The sequence below is a fragment of the Dama dama genome, chromosome 12 (assembly GCF_033118175.1).
Source record: "Dama dama isolate Ldn47 chromosome 12, ASM3311817v1, whole genome shotgun sequence".
Lineage (NCBI taxonomy): Eukaryota > Metazoa > Chordata > Mammalia > Artiodactyla > Cervidae > Dama > Dama dama.
Genome location: NC_083692.1, coordinates 65897983 through 65910926, shown reverse-complemented (window position 1 = coordinate 65910926; position 12944 = coordinate 65897983).

Sequence of the window (12944 nt, the reverse complement as noted above, 5' to 3'; positions counted from 1 at the left end):
GGACGTTGACCTACAGCTATCTTGATCTTTGCTCTGGGCACCTTTAAACAACCTGTCTTCACAGGTGCCTCTGAGTACCACTTTAGGCCTCTGTCTCCAGAAGAAGCTACACTCTGAGCAAGCCTGGAATTCTTCCCCACAGCCACTGGACTTCCTTCCAGCTCCAGCTGAGATGCCTACCATCCATGAGGCACCTAAGCTGATCTGGTTCCCAAGTTCAGGGTCAGGAGAAGGTCTTGTCCGTGGCCTCAGTGTGCAGAGAGCCCCTGCCAGAAGAGGCACTGAGGGCCATCGAGGCTGAGCAGAGTCCAGTTAAGGCAGTCCAGGCCTGCCCTCTTTGGGGGTATGGCAGTCTGAAGCTGTTTTGCAGGTCAGGGTTCTGGTTCCCAAGGACAAGTCTCTCTAGGGGCACTCAGCAGACAAAAGGCTGACTCCCCTTCCCCAAAGCAAAGGGTCTGTCTGGAAGGTTTTATCTCACATGAGAGCTCATGACACCTGGAGCATCAACAAATTTACTGAGCACCACTCCACCTATGGCACTATAAGAGGACAGAGGCATGGAGGGAAAATCAGACATCTGCCCTCAAGGAACTCATCCTCTAGCTGGGGAAACAGCCCTCCCCACCACCCCGTACATGCAGGCATCAGTGGGTCACTAATGGCACCATACAGCACGTGCTGAGGGCCATATGCCTGTCACCATGAGCATTGCTGGAGCTCAAGCACCCAAGCCTGGTAACCAGGACGGAATCCTGAGCTGGGCTTCAGTATCTCAGCCTGGAAGTGACCTTAACAATAATTTGTTTCAGCAGTTCTCAAGCTTTGGAGCCTCAGGACCCTTCATTGCGAAGAATCCTTGTGTGGAAACACTGCATCTAAAGATGAGAAAAAGCAACTACACTGGTGGGTGCTGGGGATGGGGAAGTCCAAAGCCAGATCAGCCTCCTTTTCTACTGTGCCTCTCAGGGGACCCTGGGGAACCCTGAAAGCTCTTGGTGGCTCTGAAGAATGTGGCTTGAAAACCACTGATCCAGGTCATTTTACAGATGAGCATCACAGAGGGGAAGGATTTTTCTGGGGCCAAAGAGACAACTGGCGGCAAATTAGAGGGTTTGGGCTTTATATGGGATATGGCCATATCAATGAGATATGGGAGTTGTGGAAGTGACAGAAGACCATGGGCAGGAATGACAGGTTACATCGGCTTCTTTGCAAGATAAAGATACCCATCTGACTCCTGGTGTCAGGAAGAAAAGACAGTGACTAGGACTAACGTGGACCATCTCCCTGGAGTTCTGAGGGACCTCTCTCTCTTCATGTCAGAGAGGAATTCAGCCTCTCTGGCCTAGGGCTGCTCATCAGCCTCTGAGTCCTGGCTTCCCTGCACTATAGACTGTCTCCTGTTATCACACAGCCATGTCGGGAGAGCTCTGGTCATCTGGGATCTTCACCCAGAGGGAGGACAAGGTGAGCCCTTCCTCCTGAACACGAGCAGAAGTGTGGCCTTCACTCCGTCACTGTAGTTGCCTCTCGGTGACTCACTGCAGCTCTTCTGCCCTGTGATGTGGGAGGACAGCAGGGCCCTGGACTGAAAGAACCTGCTCCCCCACACCCTCTTTTGTGTCTTATAGGGGGAAACATTGGTGTCTGGGGCTGAAGCTTGGCCTGAACACAACCACTGACATGTTTGAGAGAGTATGAAGGGATGGATGGGGTGGGCATCAGGGATCTGAGCACAACGAAGAGCCCTCCTCGGGGACTTCTGGGTGCCCTTCTCACAGGCCAGGGCCACACAACCCTTCAGGAAGGCAGATGAGCTGGAGCAGCCAAAGTACCGACTGGATTTCTTCTTTACACCAGCAGGCCCAAAGGACTAGAAGAACTCAGTGTAATCCCAGTCAGCGACTCGAACTTGGAGTGGCTCGAACCGACAGCAAACATCACAGCAGTGGGTAATCCCACATGCATCTCTAGCTCCAACTTTGGTGTTTGTTTGTTTGTTTTTTGTTTTTTTGGCAGGGCCTTAGTTCCCCGGCAAGGGATCAAAGCCGTGTTCCCTGTAGGGCAAGTGCAGAGTCTTAACCACTGGACTCCCAAGAAAGTCCCCCTTGCCCCAGCTTTGGAAATCAAGGTTTGAAGTATTTTCAGCAGATTTACTATCATCATTATGGTGGTTACAAAGAGTGTATGGCCCTGGACACACATGGAGAGAAGCTTAGAAGCATGCTGTGAGGCTCTGGAAAATTCAAGAAATGTCTTCTTAACACTGAGACACTGCATTAACACTAATTTGGGACCTGCAGTCATTTCTCCTATTTGTGCCACAGATCCTTGAACTCATACCCAGAGCATGAGAATGTGTTATTGTATGTTTTAAAAATGTAACTTGGTATAGTTTTTTACTATGGGAAAACCCATCCTTCCATGGCTGTGGCACTTTGGTGACAATGTCAGAGACTGAGTTGACTGGTAGAATCTTAGATTTTACAGGCACGGGGCCTACCCTATGCCATGATATTTAAGCAGTATCTCAGCTTGAGCCTGATTCTGAAAGAGACATCTCAGGAGAGATTTATAAACCAAATGCCCTCAGCCTGCTCCAACTCATCCGTCTCCTTCCAGTCCATGACAAGGCAGGTTAGGGGATCAGGAGAGAAGATACATTGGAGAGTTCCTGATCTTTTCTTTCCTGGTGGCCTTATCTTGGCCTTTGATAATACATGTGGGCAATTATGAGCTCTCTGGCAGCCATGACATGCATCAAGATCTGCTTGGGAATGGGAAAAAACAGACATTCCTTACCCTTTCTACCCTCACCCTTGTTCACAGGGGTGACAGTAGCTCAAGGTGGTGTAGAGGTATTTATGCTTAGGAGAAGAAGTTGTCACTCAATTCACTGGGAAGGTGAGAAACAAAAGAAAACCACCGCGTGCTATGTAAATGGTGGGCTGTTGCAAGCCACCTTGTTCTGAAGAGCCCTGGAAGGACCTTGATAAACTTACCGTGATCATCAGGCCTCTGTGTGGTTATTCATGTTATACCTCAACATAAGGGGAAGATCAACAGTTTACCAAATTCACAAACAACAAATAAGAGCTTCAAGATCACTAAAGAGAATCCCTCAGCTGGGCAGAATGACATGGATTTGGATTCATGATCACAGCCTCGCCTGCAACCTCAGCTCTGCCTAGCCTGCTTCCATTCTAGTTACTAGTTTCAGCTCTTTGCAGCAGTCATTTCATACTTTCTCCACTTGCTTCCAACATCAGATGCCCTTCACCTCTCTGCACACCTACTTTCAGTAGTCAAAAAACTCATTACTCATAATGAAAGCTGGAGGCATCAGATAGAATTTTCCTCACCTTCAAGGCACCAAGTCCCCAGCTTACCTACCCTGCTCCTACTGGCTTCTCTCCTCATCCCTTCTGTTACAAAGAAGGAAGCAGTTAATGTCCCCACCAATGGTTTATAGCCGGTGGATATAGATAGCTAGGAAGTAAATTTCAAGAGCTTCCTTCATAAGTTCCCTCTTCTCATATTGATCAGCCTAAGAAGGAGTCTTTGGCCAGCAATCTCTCCTTCCCAGCCTCCATTTTCCCAGGTGACCCTTCCTTCATTCTGACTCCTACTACCCTGGCACCATTTTCTGCACTATAAATAAATAAATAAATAAATAAATAAATAAATAAATAAAAGGACTACTTGAGAATGTTCTGCTTGAGGAAGTCTTTGAGAGAGCAAAGCCAAGAACATATAAACATTATCATCACTGCATTCCATATGGTTACATAGCTTAAATATATATATATATATATATATATATATATAATGGGGCTTCCCTGATGCGCAGCAGGTAAAGAATCTGCAGGAGTTACAGGAGATATGGGTTTGATTCCTGGGTCAGGAAGATCCCCTGGAGGAGGGCATGGAAACCCACTCCAGTATTCTTGCTGGGAAAATCCCATGGACAGAGTAGCCTGGTGGACTATGGTCCATGGGGTCACAAAGAGTCTGAAGCAACTGAGCACATATGTTAAATACCCACATTGAACTTGTAGAGATGAAAACTAAAATGTCTGTGATTAAAAAAAAAAAAAAAAATCCCTGGATGGAATCAACACTTTAGATATTTTAGACAAAAAGGATCAGTGGACTTGAAGACATAGCAATAGAAATTAAATAAAATGAAACATCAAGGGAAAAAATAAGTTTAGAAATAAATACAGGGCATATACAACAGGCAGAAAATGTGTCCTTTATAATTATTCAAAATTATGAAATAATTTAGGCAATAACAAAAAATGAAGAGGGTACATTTTAAAAATTAATATTTTGTGAGGGAATATGAACCAAGGAATCTGAAGATGCTGCTGTAGGTACCATCCATCTCCTTTGCCCCTTTCTCTCTGCCTTTGCTCCTTTGATCATCCCATCTTCCTTCTGAAACATCCTTTTCTTTCAGCTGGCTCATTCCCATAAGCACATGTATCCACTACTATCTACATCTTTGAGAAAGTTCTTCCTTGACCACCACAACCCACCTCCAGTTACTGCCCAATTGCTCTACTCCGTTCACAAACTCTCTTTGACATCTGCCATCTCTGCCTCCTCATATCCTCTTCAGTCTGCTCCAGTGTAGCTTCCACTCCAGCCTCTCCACCAGAATTCCTCTTCCTAATACAATGACTTTTGTGTGTGTGTATGAGAAAACATATGCATGAGTTTATTTATTACAGGATTTTGTACTCACCAATGACTTCTTCATTACTGAATTAAATGGATCCATTTAAATTCTCATCTTGCTTGCCCTTTCATTTATTTTTGTAATAGTTATTTTTATTTGATTGCACTAGGTCTTTTGTAGCATGTGGGATCTTTTTAGCTGAGGCACATGAATTCTTAGTTGCAGCATGTAGGATATTTAGTTCCCCAACCAGGGATGGAACCCAGGGCCTCTGCACTGGGAGCTTGGAGTCTTAGCCACTGGACCACCTGGGAAGTCTCGAGTTATTTTCAATAGTTTATCACTTGCTTCTTCAGCAGTTTACCACTTCCTCCTTCCTAGCTTCTAGGACCCCACTGTTTCTTTGTTTTCCTCTCACCTCTCTGGCACCTCTTTATCAGATTTCTTGGCTTGGCACCTTTTTATCATTGCAACTTCTGAGTACTGGCATCAATGTCCTAGGTCCTAAGGCTCTCTGTACATTTCTTCCCTTGGTAATCTCATCCAATACTGCAGTTTTAAACACACGTGTGTGTGTGTGTGTGTGTTAGTCGCTCAGTCGTGTCCAGCTCTTTGTGATCCCATGAACTATAGCTTGCCAGGATCGTCTGTCCATGGAATTCTCCAGGCAAGAACACTGGATTTGGTAGCCATTCCCTTCTCCAGGGAATCTTCCCAACCCAGGGATAATTGAACCAGGTCTCCTGCATTGCAGACAGATTCTTTAATGTCTGAGTCACCAGGGAAGGCTTAAATACATATATATGTATGTATATATGTATGTAGATATGTGTGTGTATATATATATGCCCATAACCAATCCAGGATCTCCTCTGGGCTCAAAGGTATATTTTCAACTGCCTACTTGACAGCTCCACTTGAATGTCTCAAAGGCATTTCAGGTTTGTCATGTTCAAAACTGAACTCTCAATCTCTCTGCAACACAAAATAATGACTCTGATAGCTTACAGTGAATGATGTCGGATTCATGATCTCTGAAGAAGAAGTTTTAGTTTTGGGACCAGGAACCAGGCTTGATCACTCAAAGCTTTTGTGTGGCAGAAGTTCTATGTTGACATAGACATCAGAAGGGGAACAGAGAGTGCCCCACTCCTAGTCTTATCAAGGCCTTCATATACTTTTACCAGATGCACTCCTACAACATACATCTTAAATTAACAAGATTAGAACTAACAATAGAAAAGTCTCACCAGACCCACTCTCACAACATACACTTAAGATAAAATAAAAAGATTATCAGAATGTTCTTGTTAGGAAGGAGAAACATCCCCTCCAGCAAGATACATTGTGTTTCATAATCATTCAGTTCAGTTCAGTTCAGTTGCTCAGTCGTGTCCGACCCTTTGCTACCCCATGGACTGCAGCACACCAAGCCTCCCTGTCCATCACCAACTCCCAGAGTTTACTCAGACTCATGTCCATTGGGTCAGTGATGCCATCCAACCATCTCATCCTCTGCCATCCCCTTCTTCTCCCATCTTCAATTTTTCACAGCATCGGGTCTTTTCAAATGAGTCAGCTCTTTGCATCAGGTGGGCAAAGGATTGGAGTTTCAGCTTCAACATCAGTCCTTCCAATGAATATTCAGGACTGAGTTCCTTTAGGACGGACTGGTTGGATCTCCTTGCAGTCCAAGGGACTCTCAAGAGTCTTCTCCAACACCACAGTTCAAAAGCATCAATTCTTCAGCACTCAGCTTTCTTCACAGTCCAACTCTCACATCCATACATGACTACTGGAAAAACCATAGCCTTGGCTAGACGGACCTTTGTTGGCAAAGTAACATCTCTGCTTTTTAATATGTTGTCTAGGTTGGTCATAACTTTTCTTGGCTGCAGTCACCATCTGTAGTGATTTTGGAGCCCAAAAAGTAAAGTCTGCCACTGTTTCCACTGTTTCTCCATCTATTTGCCATGAAGTGATGGGACCGGATGCCATGATCTTTGTTTGCTGAATGTTGAGTTTTAAGCCAACTTTTTCACTCTCCTCTTCACTTTCATCAAGAGGCTCTTTAGTTCTTCTTCACTTTCTGCCATAAGGGTGGTGTCATCTGCATATCTGAGGTTATTGATATTTCTCACAGCAATCTTGATTCCAGCTTGTGCTTCATCCAGCCCAGTGTTTCTCATGATGTCCTCTGCATATAAGTTAAATAAGCAGGGTGACAACATACAGTCTTGACGTACTCCTTTTCCAATTTGGAACCAGTCTGTTGTTCCATGTCCAGTTCTAACTGTTGCTTCCTGACCTGCATACAGATTTCTCAGGAGGCAGGTCAAGTGGTCTGATATTCCCATCTCTGTCAGAATTTTCCACAGTTTTTTATATTCCACACAGTCAAAGGCTTTGGCATAGTCAATAAAGCAGAAATAGATGTTTTTCTGGAACTCTCTTGCTTTTTCGATAATCCAGCAGATATTAGCAATTTGATCTCTGGTTCCTCTGCCTTTTCTAAATCATAATCATTAGTACAGAGCTTAAGGAGAAACATACCTTTGAACAAGATGAGTTGTTTTATTATTTAATCACTGAAGTGAAAGTGAAAGTCACTTAGTCCTGTCCAACTCTTTGCAACCCCACGGACTATACAGTCCATGGAATTCTCCAGGTCAGAATACTGAAATAGGTAGCCTTTCCCTTCTCTGACTTCCCTGGTGGCTCAGACCGTAAAGCATCTGCCTACAACATGGGAGACCCGGGTTCAATCCCTGGATCAGGAAGATCTCCTGAAGAAGGAAATGGCAACCCACTCCAGTATTCTTACCTGGAAAATCCCACAGACAGAGGAGCCTGGTAGGCTACAGTCCATGGGATTGCAAAGACTTGGACACGACTGAGCGACTTCACTTTCACTTTCCCTTGTTCAGGGGATCTTCCCAACCCAGGGATCAAACTATCAACTGAAAAAAGATGTACAACTTGAGAGTTGCAAGTTAAGTTTTACTTGGGGCAAAATGAGGACTGCAGCCCAGGAGGCAGCATCTCAGATAGCTCTGAGAGACTGCTCCAAAGTGGCAGAGGGGGAAGGTCAATATATAAGGTTTTGGTGAAGGGGGAGCTCAATACCATGAAGCACTCATTTTTACAAATGGTTTTTTGTTATTCATGAGGATCTGACGTCACCATGAAGGGATTTAGTGCATTTCTAGATATGAGGAGATTGAGGATTGAGATGCAAGGATTGAGGTCATAAAATCTGTTCCTAAAAATATCCAACTATCTAAAGACCTGTCCCAGCAGATTCCCTGGAGCACAGCATGCCTCACTCCACCCTGAATTCCCTCAGGGGTTGTTGAAGGTCAACAGCTATAGCAGCATGGTTTCAATCTCTGTAGGGGCAGATGGCAAATGCCTTCGTTGTTCAGTCATTGGCAATGCTCTTGGTAAGTGCTAGTTTGTAGTTGACAGAACCCAGGTCTCCAACATTGCAGGCGGATTCCTTACCAGCTGAGCCACAAGGGAAATCCAAGAATACTGGAGTGGCTAGCCTATTCCTTCTCCAGTGGATCTTCCTGACCCAGGAATCAAACAGGGGTCTCTTTCATTGCAGGCAAATCCTGTACCAACTGATTCATCAAGGAAGCTAATAACCATTAGCTTTAATGATAAGCTAATAATCATTAGCTCTGGGCTTAAAGAAAGTTAGTCTTAAATATTGTTGTCATAACAACTCAGAGTTTAAGAAAAAATGTTTTATGTGACTAAGACAAAGCAATGTAGGGGAAAAACAGTTTGTCCCTTTCTCCTCCTGGAGAGCCCTGGACCCCCTTCTCCTCCTTGAGGGCCCCAGACCCCTTCTTCCTCGAGGACCTTAGACTCTTTATCAACCTACCTAAGAATTAACTCTCTCAACTCTACACACAAGATTATTCAAGCCTGGCAGTCATCCTTAAGATCTCTCTACCCCTCAGCCCTCCTTCTCCCACATGCAATCTAGCACTGAGTCCTGAGATTCTGCCTCCAAAAATGGTCTCAAATATGTCTGCCTCTCTCCATCCAAGTCACCATAATCTCTCACTGGAATGATTAGAGTAGCCTCCCAACTGTCTCTCCAATTCCTCTCTTGCTCCCCTTCAACCCATTGTCCATGGAGTAACCAGAGGAAACTTTTAAAAATATAAATGTAAATATGGCGGTGGCTAAAAGAAAAGGAAGGGAAAAGCCCGCGAAAATGGAACAAAGGAAGGTCAAAGGAAGGTCCGAGGACCTGAGTGAGGACCTCAGGTAGAACAAACAGCACTCCTGGACAGCCCAATTTACATAGGGTAGGTGGGGGGAGGGAAAAACATATAAAAAGAGGAGCCAAAGGGCTCGCTCTCTCGCGTTCTCTCTCTCCCCGCTCCCCCCCGCCCCCCATGCCCTCACGCCTGGAGGGTGGATTCTCCTGCTGTTTTCTAAATAAAATAGAGCTGTAACACTGATTTGTCTAAGAGCTGTAACACGGTCTGTTAGAGACCTGAGAGCTATAACACGGTCTGTCCAAGACCCGAGAGCTGTGACGTGCAGAGGGCTTTACTGTCCTTCACTTCAAATCTTTGTTGTGACGAGACAACCGAGGAGCATACACTAGCCTGACAGGACTCTGGGCTCCTAATGCCAGCAGCTCAGGTTTGACCCCCTACTTGGGGAACTAAGATCTCACAAGCCACACAGTGTGCCAAAAATATTTATATATTGAATGACACTCTCCTGCTCTAATATTTCAATGACTTCTAATTAGTCTTAAGAAATCCTCTACTTTTGGCCTACAAAGACTTTGATTTCCATTTGATTTCCTATCTCTCCAGCTTTATCCCCAAGAAAAATAAAATATAAAAAGGCAAAATGGTTTTCTGAGGAGGACTTACAAATATCTGAGAAAAGAAGAGAAGTTAAAGGCAAAGGAGAAAAGGAAAGATATTCCCATTTGAATGCAGAGTTCCAAAGAATAGCAAAGAGAGATAAGAAAGCCTTCCTCAATGATCAGTGCAAAGAAATAGAGTAAAACAATAGAATGGGAAAGACTAGAGATCTCTTCAAGAAAATTAGAGATACAAACGGAAAATCTCATGCAAAGATGGGTTCAATAAAGGACAGAAATGGTAGGGACCTAACAGAAGCAGAAGATATTAAGAGGTGAAAAGAATACACAGAAGAACTATACAAAAAAGATCTTCATGACCCAGATAACCGCAATGGTGTGATCACTCACCTAGAGCCAGACATCCTGGAATTCGAAGTCAAGTGGACCTTAGGAAGGACTATGAACAAAGCTAGTAGAGGTGATGGAATTCCAGTTGAGCTATTTCAAATCCTGAAAGATGATGTTGTGAAAGTGCTGCACTCAACATGCCAGCAAATTTGGAAAATTCAGCAGTGGCCACAGGACTGGAAAAGGTCAGTTTTCACTCCAATTCCAAAGAAAGTCAATGCCAAAGAATGCTCAAACTACCGCACGATTGCACTCATCTCACACGCTAGTAAAGTAATGCTCAAAATTCTCCAAGCCAGGCTTCAACAGTACAGGAACCGAGAACTTCCAGATGTTCAAGTTGGATTTAGAAAAGGCAGAGGAACCAGAGATCAAATTGCCAACATCTGTTAGCTCACAGAAAAAGTAAGAAAGTTCCAGAAAAACATCTACTTCTGCTTTATTGATTATGCCAAAGACTTTGACTATGTGGATCACAACAAACTGTGGAAAATTCTGAAAGAGATGGGAATACCAGACCATCTTACCTGCCTCCTGAGAAATCTGTATGCAGGTCAAGAAGCAACAGTTAGAATCGGACATGGAATAACAGACTGGTTCCAAATTGGGAAAGGAGTACATAAAGGCCATATATTGTCACTCTGCTTATTTAACTTATATGCAGAGTACATCATGTGAAATGCCAGATTGGATGAAGCACAAGCTGGAATCAAGATTGCAGGGAGAAATATCAATAATCTCATATATGCAGATGACATCACCCTTATGGAAGAAAGTGAAGAACTAAAGAGCCTCTTGATGAAAGTGAAGAGGAGAGTGAAAAAGTTGGCTTAAAACTAAACGTTCAGAAAACTAAGATCATGGCATCCGGTCCCATCAGTTCAGTTCAGTTCAGTCGCTCAGTCATGTCCTACGCTTTGCAACCCCATGGACTCCAGCACACCAGGCCTCCCTGTTGTAGGGAATAGGCTATGCACAGGCCTCTACTATAACTAACAGGGTTTCTTTGAAAAATAAGAATGACTTTCTTATCACCCCCAGGCGAAGGGCTCGGAGCAGTAAAAAGTACATCGTGGAAAAATATCTTGAAAACAAGCTGTTGAAGTACTGATGTGACTGATGGAAAACCATTAGTGAATGTTTCCATAACCAGAGCCTTGAGGGAGCGTCACTAGCCAAAGGGCTAAACAGAGTCATGAAAGGTCTGAAGGTTTGACATTGAGGACTGTGCCTTTTGTATCTTTATCCCTGATCTTTACAATTCCTGATTGTAAAGAACAGATATCTCTAGAGCATGTACAAGGAAGTAGATGTTAACAATAAAAGGTATGCAAGGATTAGAATCTGGGCTTTTGCCTATGAATGGCATCAGCTCCCTGATCCCCACTTTATTTCTGGGTCTTATTTTTCCTTATTCTTCTGCGGTACTGCTCCCTCGGGTTGGTTCATTGTTGAGCTGGTCCCGACACCTGTCCATCACCAACTCCCGGAGTTTACTCAAACTCATGTCCATCAAGTCGGTGATGCCATCCAACCATCTCATCCTCTGTCGTCCCCTTCTCCTCCTGCCTTCAATGTTTCCCAGCATCAGGGTCTTCTCAAATGAGTCAGTTCTTCACATCAGGTGACCAAAGTATTGGAGTTTCAGCTTCAGCATCAGTCCTTCCAATGAATATTCAGGACTGATTTCCTTTAGGACGAACTGGTTGGATCTCCTTGCAGTCCAAGGGACTCTCAAAAGTCTCCTCCAACACTACACTTCAAAAGCATCAGTTCTTCAGCACTCAGCTTTCTGAGCCGGTCCCACCACTTCATGGCAAACACATGGGGAAACAATGGAACTAGTGACAGACTTTATTTTGGGGGGCTCCAAAATCACTGCAGATGGTGACTGCAGTCATGAAATTAAAAGATGCTTGCTCCTTGGAAGAAAAGCTATGACCAACCTAGACAGCATATTAAAAAGCAGAGACATTACTTTGCCAACAAAGGTCCGTCTAGTCAAAGCTATGGTTTTTCCAGTAGTCATATATGGATGTGAGAATTGGACGCTAAAGAAAGCTGAGCGCCCAAGAATTGATGCTTTTGAACTGTGGTGTTGGAAAAGACTCTTGAGAATCCTTTAGACAGCAAGGAGATCAAACCAGTCAATCCTAAAGGAAAACAGTCCTGAATATTCATTGGAAGGGCTGATGCTGAAGCTGAAACTCCAATACTTTGGCCACCTGATGCCAAGAACTGACTCACCGGAAAAGACCCTGATGCTGGGAAAGATTGAAGGTGGGGGGAGAAGGGGACGACAGAGGATGGCATCACCAACTCCATGGACATGAGTTTGAGCAAGTTCTGGGAGTTGGCGATGGACAGGGAAGCCTGGTGTCCTGCAGTTCATGGGGTCACAAAGAGTCAGACATGAATGAGTGACTGAAATGAACTGAAGAAAAGCCCATTCTTACCTTGAGATTTTGAATTCCTCATCAGGTTAATTCCTACCCCCTCCCCCTTTTAGTCAAATGTCATTTAAGATATCTTTCCTGACTCTGCAATTTAAACTAGGTTTCCCTGCTTTTCTCTCACAGCACGTTGTACTCTCCCCTAATAGTTTTACTATAGTTGATAAATACATATTTTTTTCTATTTTAATTGAGATATAATTGACACGTTTGTATGATTATTTGCTGGTCCCTGGGTTGTAAACTCTAGGAGGGCACAGCCCAAGTTAGTCTCCATATTTGTTGTCCTCATCCAACCCACCCACTTAGAATTATGGTCTGACACAAAGCAGGTGCTCAATGAATATTTGTTGAATGAAATGAATTAGCGCACTAAATGTTAGAGAACTCTGCCCCATTGGCTAGGAGTAGCTTGGAATCTCAGCTTAAATTCTGGATAAGTGTTTTAAAAGTTAGGACTGAGGATACGTGTCTCATGTATTTCAGCTCACAAACCCTCTCCAAATCTCACTTGCCACTCTCCACCGTGTAGTTTTTTTTTTCTACCAACCTCTCT